Genomic DNA, 15,264 nt, shown 5'->3' on the forward strand with positions numbered 1-15,264 from the left:
TCAAACTTGCTTCATCTAAAAATATTGCCAAGTAAGCATGACAATTATGCTACCATATGACACTACTACCTAAAACACTCACATGGTTGAATTAGCTAGTTTCCTTGTCCCATACAAAGCTCTATGATCAGAGCTGGAATATTTGTATCTGTTCTTACTGACATATACAAGACAAAAACAATGGGTCACAAATTTCCAGGCTTTCTCTTTAAAACACTAATAGAATATAGAATTTGTTCCATCCAGGAACCTAAAGATAATCAAAGTATACCTGAAATTTAACTTGCATTGTATGGGCTTTCTGTTTGTTTCAAAGACTTAATTCAATCCCTGATGGTGTGCGTGAAACAGGAGACAAAGAAGGAAGACATCTTATCCCTTTTTTGGTCAAAGATCACTGAAACTTCCTTAAGCAGTACCAGAGCTCTACCTTTTGTTAACAGCTTTTGAGCATTCCCCATCAAATCTTGTTAAGAGCTGCGACTTTTTTGCACCTTCTGGACCACACAAGGCATGTCAACACAGAAATTTGCAAATTCTAGAGTGAAGTTTATTCATAGATTTTAATGCACTACACTTTCTGATGTAGCCCTCTGCCCCAACATTTGTGAAAAACTAGTCATTCCACATGGATGGGAAGCCACATTCCATGCAGGTTGAAGCACGCATCATTACATGAGATACTGTAAAGTTAAACTACTGTTCCTAAGCCAGAGTTAAACAAAACCAAAAACAAAATAGAAGACTCCACACAATGAATGTGCCAGAAATACACTGCTCTTACACACATGCACTTTGTGAACTGAACAGTCAAAGCTAGGGTGCCACAAAGGAACCAGACATTTTCAAAGCCATCTATCAAGAGCTTCAAGCTGGGCACCAAAACTTCTAAATGCCTGTATCAGCATAAAGAACCCTGCTTTCTCATATGTGTATGTGTGTCTTCCTCCTCCTAGGCAACGCTGCTGAGCTTTTCTTAATAGTGTTTATGTTTTTTTAATAAAAACATGAGAAAATTTAATACTAGAAACTGCAACCTTAGAAACATTAGCCCTAGTTTCTGTTCATCAAGATCAATAATGTACTCAGCCAGCTCAAAATACTCAGTCAGGCATTAAAAAACAAAACAAAACCCAAAACACACATGACTTCTTTCCCCCTCCTCCTCTCCTGATAGGTTTGTGTGAGCCAAAGTTTTTTTCTATGGAAGTTTCCACTTCCTTAAAAAACCCCCACAAACAAACAAAAAAAATTAAAAAAAAAAAAAAAAAAAAAGAGACACTCAACAAAACCCAAACAAACCAAAACCTCAACAAAAAAAAAACCATGCAGAAGAAAAACCCAAATTTTTTTTGCTAAGAAAGGTTAATTTTTCTATAAAAATACATGAGTTCTCCACCATGGATCAGAACACCATAACATATATATGCACCAGCCCCTCTCCTCATTAGCAGTTCTCCTCCTGAAACCAAACCGCAGCCCAGAATTTTCTCCTGCCTACAAGTGAGCGAACCTACCAGATGCCCCATCCTTTCAAATCTTCAAGCAGTTTCCATGGTTACTATTATTATGCCCTGCCTGAAATATTTTGAGATTATGTTTTATAATAATAGTAATGTAATATTAAACTAGCTTCCATTCTGCTTACAGATGTTTTCATTAAGCTCCTATAGCAGTCAAAGCTATCAAAGAAAACACATCTTGGAGTTGAATTATGTATTATATTTCAGTAACTTTAGTGTAACAAAGCTCTAAAAGAGTATTTTACTTCAGAAATTAAATGAAGTAAGAAAGGCTAGAATTTCAGAAATTCTGATCATCTACATACCTAAGAAGTCTAGAATTAAGAAGCTGCATAGTTAAGACCTCACAGCTTTGCCTGCCTCATACTCTCACTCCACACAATTCAGCCACACACGTAATGGAAATACAGTTTGTGCTGCAGTTCCTTGAACATTTGTCTCAAAGAAAATAAGAAAAAACAAACAGAACAAAAAAAAAAAAAAACACAACCAAACCCCACACTAATAAAAAAGGCAGTGGGCTAAGTTTGGATGATAGAGAAAGAAATGCTAAAATAGCCATCTGCCATTCATAGGGAAGTGACATGCCAATGACTTCCCCACTTGCCAATTCTGTCCCCAAAAACCAGGTTGTATAGCTCCAAGTGCAGCATTTTGCTGCACTAATCACAAGACAGTGGTCTTCTATCTTCCCCACCCTGCTGTGTCCTGCTTGCTTCCCTTCTGCCTCTTTGAAATGGTCTGTTAAATTAACTGCACAGTGTTTTCCTTTAACAAGCAATGAAGGGGCAGCAGGTAATCAGGTGGGGATAAGGAGAGACAAACTGACACCAAAGCGCCCCAACCATCCATTTTCCTGACCCAAACAGAGGAGAAATACTTGTGCTGTCTCTACTCCTATGAGAGAACGCCTGAGAGACAACAGTCAGAAATATGATGGGGTGGGGTACAGAGGGAGTGCAGCTCATGGCTCCATCTTGGTGGAAAAGCTAGGAACTTAGCTCACAAATAGAAGACAAAGGATATGAGAAATCTCTCCTCCTTTGCCTCCTACTGCAGGCAGTGCACACGGTAGTAGTATTTAGAACTGAGGACTTCAGCATCTTCCATTATAAAATTCAGCTGATTATAGAACAACCATGCTGGCTTTCAGAAAAAAAAGTAATAATTGCCCAAGATTTCTTCTGGAGTATTCCATGAAAATTGCAGGAAAAAGCAGACAGCCATCTTTAAGAAAGATGCTTGGGGAAGTTACGTTATTTTTTACAGTATTAAACCAGCACTAACACTCACTAGTACTAAAGAGGAAGTCTGAATCAAGCAGCACTTCAAACTAATCAGAACCAGAGCTTTTGCTCTTTTTTTTTTTTTTGGGGTGGGGAAGAAAGAGGAAGGGGAGAGCTGTGTTTAAGCATGTTCACTGCTCAAATCACTAGCTCCACTTTCCTGGTTGCATTATGGCGCTGTTCTGTACCTTTAGTCGGTGCTACTTTTGGATTTTTTCACAGAAGATTATGTAGGGCAGTGTAGACATGCTGGGATATGTTGCTCATGTTAGAGCTGTCACTTCTGCCTACTCCCACAAAAGAATTTTAGAGGCAACACCTTCTTGCAGTTAGTAAAAAGTTTACTGATGCATCAGACTAAAAACAATACTCTCTTCTCAAAGACAGAAACCATGACTCTCAGCTAGTGAGAAACCTGAAGACAATCCTAAAAGGGCACCTCTGAACAAGATGGGTGCCCTTTCTGCCTGAGGCATTATCTTTATGAATCCAGACCCAGACTACTCTGGGATTTAGCCTGCTTCCAAATTTGGCTCACCCAGTCAGCCATGGAATGCTGATGTTGCCTACCAGCTCTGGAAGCAATAGACACAGACAGACACATGCACTTCTGCGTTTTTAAAAAGTCATCTTGTATGATTAAGAGAAATATTTAGTCCACAGATGGAATATTACAATCTAAACACACATGCTGGAGCTGGAGGGAGGCAGCGGAGGGAGAGAATGGACAGCTATGTGCAATATGGTCATTTCTGTAGTTGCACACAAGCAGCACTCAAGTGTTAACTAAATACCAGCTCAGCCAAACAATGGAAGGCTTTCAATCCAAGACTAGCACCACTAATGTAAATAAACCCGTTCCTACTGGCAGCCAGTGGGGTGAGGGAAGAAGTAGTCTCACTGCACTCAGAATTTTCACAAAAAGTCTATACCTGAAACAAGTGTTTTCCTCTCCCCCCTTCCCTAAACAAGGAAGATGTTTCATCCTTTTTTGAAAAGTCAACTGCCTGAGTGGTAACATAAGCTTAATCCAGGCTATTCAAAAGTTAGCTTGGCAACAGACAGTGGCCATTAAAACTGAGAGAAGATCAGTGTCTTGGTAGAAATAAAAGCAGCACGCATGACAGCATTAAACAGAACCATGGAATAGCTTATCTTGATAAGCTACGAATCTGACAACGAACTGCAGTACAGACGCTATCCTTGGGAAATGAGTGCCATTTAAGCAAGAGAAGGAAGGAAGGAAGGGAGAAAGTGTTGAGATCATAAACAGCAGCATGTGAAACTAACTTAATGAAAGAATAACCTTAAAAGGAAAAAATGAATTGAATGCTCGTAACTAATACACACCGTTGCATACAACTTTGTTTGTCAGCATTTCTGTAACCACAAAATTTAGGAACTTCTAACTGCACAAAAAGAACTGGAATGAAACTTGGCAGACAGAATCTTGGCCTGGAAAACTGCAGGAAGATTTGGGTTTTTATTAGGAGAAAGTTATTATGTGTGTGTAAAAACACACACACTTCTTATTTAGTCTGGAGCAAACACTTAGAAAGAGCCAAATTAACCAATAATACAAAAGCAAGCACAAGATCAATTAACATGCATACTTTTTTTTTTAAGTAGCTTTCAAATCTCTCAACAATCTCAAGATGGAAAAGCATGTAAGTCATGTCAAAGTGCATGAGTTTCTCTCTATGTATTCATAAGCGTTAATAAATATAGAGGAAGTCCATCAGTGTCTTAAGATTAAAAAGGTACACCAGCCATACTCTGGGTTTTATTATTTCACAGTAGCATGCTCATTTCTCTAAATCCTGTCACCACTACTTCTGATTATCTCACTGTCTTTACAAGAACTCTCTTCAAGAAGAACATCCCCCAGAATCTTTAACAGGTAGTAAGATGTGTTTGTTTGAACTTGAAAGAATAGCAAATAAAGGCTGTGTATTGGTAACAAAACTAAACACTTTTGCTTTCCTTCAGAAAGAACACATAAGTAAAATCAAGTGCTTCCACCAAGACTGGAAAAGCAAGGTATTTAGAGCGAAGATTCTGTGCATTCAAAAACATGTCATTCCTCCTGCTCTTTACTGTCAGGATCAGGAACCTGTAAATCAGTACAAAAAGGAATTCCCCATCATTAATAAAACTTTCATGCGTGGCAAGCTAAGGTGAATAGAAGCTTCACTTTTCCCTTCAAACCAGAAGGGTAATAATTTATTACTTTTTTTTTTTAATAAGAGATTCTTATCTGATAAATTACTTCAGAATCTGGAGCCTTAAGAATGTCAAACATCACTAGATTTACATATCCAGAGCAGCCAGACCTCATAACAGCAAAGGCTTCTGTGGTTTGGCCCTTATGATCTAATTGAATCACTGAATGCTAATGTTGCTTCACTAGGGATCTTGGGCAGTTCTCCAGAGAGCATAATGTTTTCCTTCATTCACAGGAAAAACACTACAGAATTTCAGTATTTTGAGGAAAATAACAAGAGCAGTGGCATAAAGTATACTAAATTCTCCCCCTCATCTGTATGACTTTTATCCTTTTAGGACTTAACACTTACCTCTGCCATTACAGCGATTAAACAGCAGTGAATGACAACAACAACAACAAAACAAACCTATTTGTTTGAATGTTTCACATCCTCCTCCAGCTCTATCCAAGGTTTGGTTTGGTCTTATTACTGACCTGTTCCCAAACATTCTCACTGTCCTAGGCTTCCCCATCACAGATCTGAGAGTCAGCAGGCACAGGTGTCCTATTCTCACTCTCTGCTTTAATCAAAGTGTTACTGTAACGTAAGTAATAAATGATATCTAGTAGACAGTAAAATAGTTTTTCAGCGAAAGAAAAAATACATTTAGCCAGATTGAAAAAGAAAAGAAAGTAGAGAATACAAAGGAAAGAGCAACTGCCCAACAGCCACAAGCAGGCTAGCTAAATCACCTGATCATTTTCCTCCTTTTCGAATCCCTAAATTCTACAGCCACGAGTCCGCTATTCAGCCTGTTCAGAAATAGTACCTTGTAAGACGGAGTTCAGACTGTGAGAGAGAATATTGCTCCGCTGAATCCAGCAAAAAACCCACAAAGGAGTAGGTTCCATCAGATAACCAAAGATGCAAATACAGCCAGACATGGGATGGGAAGTCAACCTTTAGGCCAAATGAAGGAAGAGAAGCTGTTTCCAAAACGAAGCACACACCAAAGTCAGTGTAACACAGATACCACAGAACATTACCTCAGAAAAAATAATCTGAGTTTTTCAAAGTTAGTAATTCCTCCTAAAGAGTAAATCCATTTTCACACCTTAGGGTCCATGCAAAAGCAGTCACATACCACTACTGCAGTCCTATGAAGCATTTTTTCCTACACAAGTTTGTGCTGCAATTCTTGTATTGTATTAGGAAAGCTGAGTAACATCAGCCATAGATTTGTTCTTCTATCCAATAATATATATACATTTGCCCCACTTCTTTTCTCTAGCAAAGCTGAATGAATTTAATTTACCAAAGCCACAAAAGCCAAAATTAAAGAAAAAAGGAGCAACAAGAAAGCAGGCCTTTCTTTTGGCAGGAAAAGTTGCAAGATCCAAGATGCTCCTGCAGAAGCACAGCCCACTCTTGAATCAGTAAAGCTTTTGCCTCCAATAGGTAAAAGATGAATAGAAACTATCACATAAAGCTAACTGAATGCAACTGCACACACAACTTTGGTCCCACCAGGCTTGTTTCACCAGTTTCCCATGGACTGATGTTTCAAAGACTTAATTCGCTTGTCTTACAATTGGGTTGAACTAACATTTCAGATGCTCTCACCGTAAACTCACTAAGAGGATCTCTCTCTTGCATTCAGTCACCAATAATTTTATTTAAAAAAAAAAAATAAAACAAACAAAAAATGGTATCTTTTCTAATTCCTTTCCTCATTTTAGTTCCCTTCTCATTGAAACAGGGCATAAAGGTGATCAGGGCAAAGCTTGTATGACCATAGACCTGTTTCCATAAGAAAGCAGGCTACAAAGCTCCACCAAATCAGAGCTTTTTTTGAACCAAAGATTACTACTTTAAACTTTTTAAATTTGCATTGCAAGGACAATACTTTGCACCTTAAACCCTTGCTTTAGAAAGACCTGCGTGTTAGAGAACTTCAAAGCTACCAAAAAGTTTAAGCATCATGAGGCTTTTAAAGTAGGCAATATTCCCATTCCTTGATATAGGAAAAACTGAGGGCAAGAGAGGTCAATCAACAGACCTACCTACCCCAACATTGTGAAACAAAACCAGGTTTCCTGACTTATTTACTGCATGAAGTTACTTATATTCTTGAAAACTATAAACCTGAATACCACCACAGCTTCTGAAGGCAAGTTGGATCCCATAGAGCAAAGGGATAGTAACTGGCTTAGTGCCTGGCCAGAAGCAAACCAGGGCCAGTGTGGGGATGCTGGTAGGTGTGAAAAAGTTTAACCTTCAAATCAGAAAATCCCCATGGCATATGATGGAGGGCTAACTACCTGTAATGGATAGTGTGACTTTAACTAATGAAGATCTGAGAAAACTACTAAATCAAGACAGGAAAAGCTGAACAGAAGAGTCACTTTAGCCCTATCTGAGAACAACCAATTAGAAGCTGAACTACTAACAATACACATTTTTATTATACAATTTGAACCTCAGTATACCAAGACTCAGTTGTGCATCTGCTCAAATCTGGGGGTGCTATGGGAAAGCCAAAAATCTTTCATTCTGTCATTGAAAAAAAAAACTTCAAAGATCCTCAGTTTGCACATCAGTGGACTAACCTGAATACACTCCATTACAGCAAGGATACCAGTCTAAACATAGAAAAAGCTAAAGCTAAGTTAAACCCTCTATCCCAAGAGGGGCTGACAAGGTCAGGTATAAAGCAGGACTGCAAATTAGACAAGGAATGTGTACATCTAAAAGAGAAGCTAAGTGAGAGGGCCCTTCCTACTGTACCATCCTAGTTAATTCCACAACAAGGACAAGACATAAAGGTGGGAAAAACAGACTGCAGCACCTGCTTCACACACTTGAATACCAGGCGGTATTTGGCAGACTTGCACATTTACTTAAGTATTTCTAGACTATCCTACTAGTTGGTGCTCACACCAGCAATAGAAAAGATCACTTGCTTCAGACTAAAATATATATAGCAATAAATCCACTGATTTACATCTTTTGCAACTTCACCGCAGCACTTCTGTCTTTAAAAGGGAAAAAAGAAAAGAAAGGGAAAAAAGGCATCAACTGGCTGAAAGTAGCAACCACAAAAAAGGAGTCCATATGCAGGAAAGTGCTCTTCCCAGCATAAATACCACTGAAGCCATCAGCATGACTAAGGCCTTAATTACTGTCACCATCTCTCTTTGCCCAAAGTCAAAAAGGCTTGTTTGCAAGTACTCCCTTTTTTCTTCAGTGGCCCCCACTAGAAAGACAGAGGAGACTACCTTAGATGTTTCTAACACTAAAGTAGTAATTTGATTTTGGCTAAACCTATGGCAAACAGTTTGGAGATTTATTTATGGTTACAATGAGGAAAACAAAGCCAAAAACCATCCGCAAAATACCACTCCCCTAGATGCCATTACCACTCAGAAGTTCCTTCAACATATGCCAAAGATTTCCAGAAAATAATATTTCAATCTCCATGAACCTAAGCAACAATCAGCTCACTTTCCATGTCATTAAAAGGAACTTTTAAGAAACAGTGGAAAAAACCTTAGTTTCTGTGTTATTTGGGGCAAATATGCCAAGCTGGACCTAGTCAGGGCAGCTTCAAATTCTAGGTTGAGACACAGATCAGTTGAGTTGCTTCAGTGGTAGCACAGAAGCAAAACAGATGAGGATGGTACGTGTGTGGGATGAGTTGTATTTCCTGAACCATGAGAGAAGACAAATAGTTATTTGAACTATTTGAGGTGATGTGGTTGACCCATACTGGTGAGTGCCTAAATAGCATTTCAAATTTTTTATACTGTAACTGCTAAGTTAATTACTTTAAGGAGCATAAAGTTAGTCAAAATTCACAACAAATGGTTCAACTGGGAAGGGAAAGAAAGGAACTGATAAGCTTGACAATGAAAAAGCAGTTGCCAAGATACACACACTTTTCCTGCACTCATTAATACAGCGCTCTGCTAAGAGCAGGACTGACAAAGGTCTCCAAACAGAAACACACAGCACACTATTGCAGTGAAATAATTTAAACAGGTAGTTGCGCATTCAGTGATGTAGAGGACTTCATCTGCAGAGACTTTGGCAATCCCAAAGCACACACATCAGAAGTGATTAACTTCTTTCCTTTACAAGAAGGGTCAAAATGCAAAACGGTCAAAGAAAATTCTTAAATCCCCACACACTATTCCTGCCATCCCAGCCCTGTAGCCATCATGCACCCAACTTATTAAAAACCTGTAAGGAAAAAACCAATTACAACCAAAGACACTACTTCGAGAAAATTCCCAATCCACCACTTCCAGCCTCAAAAGTGTCCTAAACCTCAATAAACTTGTTGCCAGAAGCAAACCCTGTGCTTACCCCCCAGATTAATATCCCCTGCAACATAATCATCAACACTGGATCCCATACTTGCACTTCCAGAAGCTCAGTATTTCAGCCAACATACCAGACATCTTGGTAACACACAGATAAACCTAGGCAACAGCTACCTTTTAGAGCTAGCTCAGAAAGGTAAGCTATAAAGGACAAAACTCAGCACGTGCATGAGCATTTCTCAGAAAATAACTGCTGTCTCTGTTCCTCTGGCATAATCTTTAAGATCAAACACCTTGAAGGTAGAAGTGTGGAAACTAAAACTGGCAACTCTTGGGAGACCTACATCTATGGACTTGGACACAGTTACATGTTGGGTTTATGGCCTTAGAATATCTTCCCCATCACCACACAGGTTTTCTAGTCCTCTCTCTGCAACAGGCTATAAGTATCACCTGTGGTACAGACAGAGCTGCAAATACTCATCAACTCCCTTTCCTCCTTTTCCCTTTCACCCCTACCCATCAAAAAAAAACCCTCCAAACCCAGCAAAATGAACTACGCCTCTATTCAGAATACTAAAACTTACCCCTCTCATGCAAAGATGGGTCTATTTGACACGCTTCTAACTAAACTCTGAAGAACTATTCTCAAATTGCCTGTAGTTTCAGCAGCTACCACTTCCATTTCAAAACTGACAAAAGACTTGTGAAGCTGAAACCTAGCTTTTCCAACTATGTGCCAGCATGTCAATCCAGCATAAACCACTTGCAAGACTTCTACAGCCTTAGATCACCATGCATACAGAGATATCCCTTACCCTTCTGTAGAAAGAAGTCATGTACTACATACAGTGTTTTCCCTTCCCATCAGAGACCACCGATCCAGAAACAAGAAGGTAATACTCATCAGGTCTTTAAAAGGCTGCGAACTAAATGAAACAAGTGAAACTATAAGGCAAAGCAAGGAGGAGCCAAGAACTGGATTTTCAGAAGTACCTGCGATTTCCAGTAGATTTGGACAGAAGTTATGCATTCGGTACATTAAGAGTTGGATTGTGTTTTCTTCCAGCACAATGACTAAGCTGAATACCTACTAATTAGCACTTGGCAGAAAAATCTCTGTTCAAGACAAAGACTTTAGAGAACACACCGTCAGCTGGAGATCAGCAGTACAGTACAGCCACATCCTTCAAAGTTCTCCATGCATGGGCAGGATGAACATACCCCAACATTCATAAACATGTAACAAGTCCTCCCTCAAGATCCCCCTGAATCTAATTAGTCTATTACAGGGAAGAAATTTCCATCTCTGTATTTTGCTTACTATTTAATGAGCTAATCACTAGGTGATTCGCTGACAGCTAACAACAGGCATTTCTCATCCACAGCCTGGGAGTTTACCTCCTCTGAATTCTCAGTGCAGGAGGCAAATTTGACATTAGTTTGAAGTCCATTAAGAAAGCCTTCATGATCGGTGTTTTTTGAGACACAAATATTCATTTAATGTGAGCTAAAATTGTTTGCTTAAAAAAGCTCTGAACTGCAGTTACACCTCAGCCAAGACAAAGAAAGAAATCCAAAGCTGACTTAATGTTCCTGCTTGGCTTTGTCTGTAAAGTGTCAATGGAAAACACAAACTGACACTCCTTTAACTTGGGCTTATTATGACTTGTATGATCAAGCTCGCTTTTAAAATATGCCATGAGTCACCAAGGGATACCAGATTTGCCCTGGTGGTCAAGGATTTTTTTTAACTCATCCTTGGGCTTTTTGAGTACATGGGCTTCTAACTATGCAGACAGCACAGGCCTCCTGAACTTTCAGAATAATCTTAAAAAGGTCTGTCACATGTAAGCATTTCTACCTCACAGAGAGTTTGAATCCAGTACTTGAGTTCTGGGGATAAAAGCATTCCCAGAACTCAACACTCAAGACCCGTGTCCTGGAACACTATATTGTACCACAGGAACATGAAAAGTCAAGTGTCAAGCAGAAACACTCCCTGCTTATAGTTTATGCTCATGAAACAGGCAGCCTTGGAAGAAGGTAAGTCACCCCCAACTTGAGTCATGTTTCACCTCTTCTACTTTGTAAAACGCCACCAGGAATGCTTGTAAGGAACATGCTGATGAGAAAAAAAGGTGAAGGTTAGTGTAGCAAAGGAAACTGACCCAAGTAAAACAGTAATGCCACAAACAGCTGAACATATCTAACAGTTCACTGATCCTCAAATGAGGAAGGTCTGGCTTCCTTCTTATCTCCTGTTCTCATCTTACAAGTCTCCCTCTCTCTTCCCCATCATCTATGCTATTCTCTGGGCCCTTCCTGAACCTAGTTCAGCTTGCTAAGCTGTAAGCTACAAAGCTTTCCAGGTTAGTTTTCTAACTTCTGAACACAATGAGTTGGCTCAAAAAACAGGTTAACCACAGAATTAGTGCAATGGACACCACAGGAAAGAGGGCCTGGGAGCTCTTAGGTAAGCCCTCCCAGGCTTGCAAAAAAGCCCCAAGAGACCTATTTCTGACAGTGACCCAAGACTTAGTATTTTAACCCTTGAAGTAGACACACAAATGGATCCCACTGTGTAAAAAGCACAGGCTCAACACTCCCATCACAAGCAGAAAACACTTCTGTGAACAGCCTTTTTGTAATATGAAAACCACTTTAAATGTATGAGACAGTCATAAATAGGACAGGCCAACAGTAATTTTGATCTCAAAAACTTCCAGACTAGTTGATCTAAGTGGGGGAAGGGGAACTCAGGAAAAGAAAGAATTAAGGGGATAATTATCATATTTTCTTAGGGAAAAAAGCAGCCTTTTGATTTCAGTAAAAAGGAGGAGATGGGTATGGGGCTGTGTGGAAAAGGGGAAGGAGGGAGAACTCCTGGAGTTACATAGTCATTGCTTGAAACACATATGAAAACTGACTTGCTGAGCTGCCCTCAGCAATTCTATAACAACACCTGTTTGCCACATATATTTTAGTGTAAAGAGTTTAAGATGCACAGACTTGCCTTTTTTGATTTTCTTAAAAAAAGGCACAGCTTCCAGACCCCATCTAGTGGTGTGAGTGCCTTACAACAGCCTCATTAATCAAGACCACATTTAAGCTTGAATTCAATGCACTGTTTTTAAAAAAGAAACAATACAGTTGGTTTCAGTTTAACATCCACCTGAAAGAACGGCAATACTCACCTGTTCTAAAAATAGAAAAATAAGATTTCCAGAATCACTAGTCGACTTGTAATCACGCTGGACTTATATTAGTTCCATTTTAACAGTGCTTCATATGCTATTCCTGAGGAGCCAGCCTACCACATTCAGATCTTATTAGTATACTAGGGGAGAAGGGGGGAATTTCAATTGCTGCACTAAACCTGAGACAGAAGAGATATCAAGCTGTGAATGAATTCTGGGAAAAAGCAAAATGAATCCGCCTCTGTATCCTGACTCAGTCAGTAAGACTAATCAAATTATGACTATTTGAAGTGAGCTAAACTTTTCACAATTCAGAACTGTGCAACTGTCTCTAAATTACACTATGCACGCCAAGAAATGCTAGATTTTCAATTATCTTCTTCACTGTAGTAGCCAAGCATAAAGCAATCCCAGCTTCTCATCAGAAAGTGAACCATTTTCACAGTATATGAATAAAATCTATTCATAATCAGGACCTTTTTTTCTAACCCTAAAAATACTTAATTTGTAGAGGTGTTTAGCATTGTTTGACTAAAGAAGTGGATAAAACCAACTCTCCTGGCTGGAGGCATGTAAGAGCAAGCTAGAAGACAAATTCTCCTACAACCCAATTGGAGAAGAGCAGTATATTTTTGAGAAAAATACGCGGGTGTAAAAATCCTCAGATTTTCCAGATAAATAAGTAGACACAGCTCACTTGTTTCTCGCAAGCAGTATAATCTAGATCCAAATTCTCTAACCTACTAGGATATCACTACTCCAGTCAAGATTTTGAAAATTTAGAGCTATTAGTTTAAAACACACAATTAGACAAATTCCACTGACTGCAATATAAGTTTAGAAGTTAACAACACATCACCCCTTTGCCGACAGAACATCAAGCTGAACAAACTTAAAGGAAAAGTATACATCACCTGAGGAGCCTCTGCCAATTAAAACCAGAAGTTCAGCCTTAAGCCTGATCCCCTTGAATTCAGCGAAAGCCAGCTGAATCCCATGGGCTTCTCAAACCTCACCTGTTTCTAAAGAGTATTACCACACCAGTGCTGTTGGCCAGAAGACATGCTATGGGAAGGTACTGCTGCCTACAGTACTGCTATTAGCCACAAACAGCTAGTCTTTGGAATTTCAGGCTTTTAATTTCCATTCTGGATTTTGCAGGGGAGCAGCAACAGGATTCCCCAGAACAGTGTCCAGTTACGAAGCAAACCAACGAGTGGCTGCATCAGTTTAACTCTGCCTCCATCTGAGAGCTGATAGAACAGGACAGTAGTTGGGGGAAGTAAGTTTTACATGAAGTGTTATACTAGAAGCAAATCATTCACTACATCAAACCATTTCACCTTGTCCATACTGGAGGAGTGCTGCAGCCCTGCTTAACCCACTGACAGTTACTGTTTTGGTAATCCACAGCAAACATCTAAAAGTATCTACACTTCTTCCTCTTCTTTCTACCCATTCAACCCCTAATCAAAACTCCACTACCACATATCATGACTAAACAGCTAAAGTTTACCAGATCCAGTCATTTCTGCTAGCACCACAGACAGAATGATAAGACTAAAAAACTCCCATGATGGCCACAGTATTATGAAGAATTTAATCAATACTGAAGGAAAAGAAGAATTTCACGTGACAGTTTACGGCATAAAGTCCCTCACAAGTGAAATTCATGCGCAGCAATGGAAACAAAGAGGTACACTAGGGAAGGAATAGACAGACCTAGCAATTTCATATGAGAGTTACATATTGTGCTATTCAACAATCCCAGCAAGTTAATACTTCCACATCATGTCCCACAAAAGCCTCTCTTCACTCATCCTTCCTAGGCCTCAGGCAGTGTTACATTCTTTCATACTGATGCCAGTATAAAAGAGTGTTACAAACCTGCAGAGAGAGGCTTTCCACCATTAGCAGGGTTTTTTTGTCAATGAGAAAGCAGCTGATGCAGCGGCCCTTCTTTGCTGTACTAGTGTTCTGGCATGCAAGTTACACAGGCAGCTTCCTGTTTATCCTAAATTACAGAGACCTTCAGGGCTGTTTAACCCATTCTGCCAATAAAGTTCATCAGCCAGAACATCTTACCTGCAACTACACTTTGTGTCCTTTATTATTAATATGAATATGGAAAATATACATAAGCTTCCTCACATACCCACTTCAGTTCTATGTAAAGTCTATCACGAGTACTTACAGCATTATGTGGTTTACTTCATCCTTAACAAAAACCTTTTTTTTCCTGCTAATTAGGTTTACAGTATATTTTCCCCAGAAGAGACCATACAAACTAAAACCCACAGGTGAAAATCTAAACTCTTGCTTCCACTTTGTCACGGGAGTGAGGATTATATCTTAACCGATCTACGAATTAATAAAATTGTTACTCATAAGACAAAGCAAATTGGCCCCAAATACATTAAAAATCAAGTTCCATATTTCTAGATTAGCAAACTATATTTGCAGAGACCAGTGGGAGTTTTAGCAAGTGCTCTGTAACTTCAATAAAGACTAAAAATTCAGCCTAATTTCTTTAAATATGAGAGACTCTGGCTTTCACGGGCCACTAGCAGGACACAGCTCACTCTGAACAGTCCTCTTCCCTCAAGACTCTCCTGGGAGCGAACTGTAGTGGCAGCAGAGTGCTTTAGGCTATTTTCTTTCCCTCAGCCAAGCATACCTTTCCCACCATGTTTTGAGCACATCTCTGATCAAGCAAAGAAGGA

General features: G+C 39.4%; 1 protein-coding gene across 4 annotated transcripts in view; it reads right to left on the bottom strand.

Moving 5' to 3' along the window:
* Positions 1–15,264, bottom strand: part of DCAF5 (DDB1 and CUL4 associated factor 5) — a 78,761-nt gene that overhangs the window by 35,291 nt on the left and 28,206 nt on the right. The gene's annotated exons all lie outside the window — the stretch shown is intronic.

Source organism: Leptosomus discolor, chromosome 3 (genome assembly GCF_034619465.1).
Source record: "Leptosomus discolor isolate bLepDis1 chromosome 3, bLepDis1.hap2, whole genome shotgun sequence".
Classification (NCBI taxonomy): domain Eukaryota; kingdom Metazoa; phylum Chordata; class Aves; order Leptosomiformes; family Leptosomidae; genus Leptosomus; species Leptosomus discolor.